The sequence below is a fragment of the Lupinus angustifolius genome, chromosome LG05 (genome assembly GCF_001865875.1).
Source record: "Lupinus angustifolius cultivar Tanjil chromosome LG05, LupAngTanjil_v1.0, whole genome shotgun sequence".
Taxonomy (NCBI): domain Eukaryota; kingdom Viridiplantae; phylum Streptophyta; class Magnoliopsida; order Fabales; family Fabaceae; genus Lupinus; species Lupinus angustifolius.
Window position 1 is genome coordinate 17,239,238 of NC_032013.1, and position 1,085 is coordinate 17,240,322.

The following is a 1,085-nucleotide window of genomic DNA, read 5'->3' on the forward strand; positions in this document are numbered from 1 at the left end:
ATCCTCATCCTCATCCTAACCTCATCCTCATCCTATCTTCTTCCTCCTCATCATCCTATCCTCTTCCTCATCCTCTTCCTCATCCCGATCCTATCCTCATCCTCATCCTCGTCCTCATCCTATCCTCTTCCTCATCCTCTTCCTCATCCTTATTCTACTCCTCATCCTATCCTCATCCTCATCCTCGTCCTCATCCTATCCTCTTCCTCATCCTCTTCCTCATCCTTATTCTACTCCTCATCCTATCCTCATCCTCATCCTCGTCCTCATCCTATCCTCTTCCTCATCCTCTTCCTCATCCTTATTCTACTCCTCATCCTATCCTCATCCTCATCCTCGTCCTCATCCTATCCTCTTCCTCATCCTCTTCCTCATCCTTATTCTACTCCTCATCCTATCCTCATCCTCATTCTCGTCCTCATCCTTTCCTCTTCCTCATCCTCATCCTCCTCCTCATCCTCCTCTTAATCCTATCCTCATTCGCATCCTCCTCCTGTCCTTATCCTCATCCTCATCCTAACCTCGTCTTCATCCTCATCCTCGTCCTCCTCCTCCTCCTCCTCCTCATCCTCCTCTTAATCCTATCCTCATCCTCGTCCTCGTCCTCATCCTATCCTCATCCTCGTCCTCGTCCTCATCCTATCCTCATCCTCGTCCTCGTCCTCATCCTATCCTCATCCTCGTCCTCGTCCTCATCCTATCCTCATCCTCGTCCTCGTCCTCATCCTATCCTCATCCTCGTCCTCGTCCTCATCCTATCCTCATCCTCGTCCTCGTCCTCATCCTATCCTCATCCTCGTCCTCGTCCTCATCCTATCCTCATCCTCGTCCTCGTCCTCATCCTATCCTCATCCTCGTCCTCGTCCTCATCCTATCCTCATCCTCGTCCTCGTCCTCATCCTATCCTCATCCTCGTCCTCGTCCTCATCCTATCCTCATCCTCGTCCTCGTCCTCATCCTATCCTCATCCTCGTCCTCGTCCTCATCCTATCCCCCTCCTTATCCTCATCCTCTACCTCATCCTTATCCTATCCTCATCCTCATCCAACCTTCATCCTATCCTCATCCTTGTCCTCATCCACATC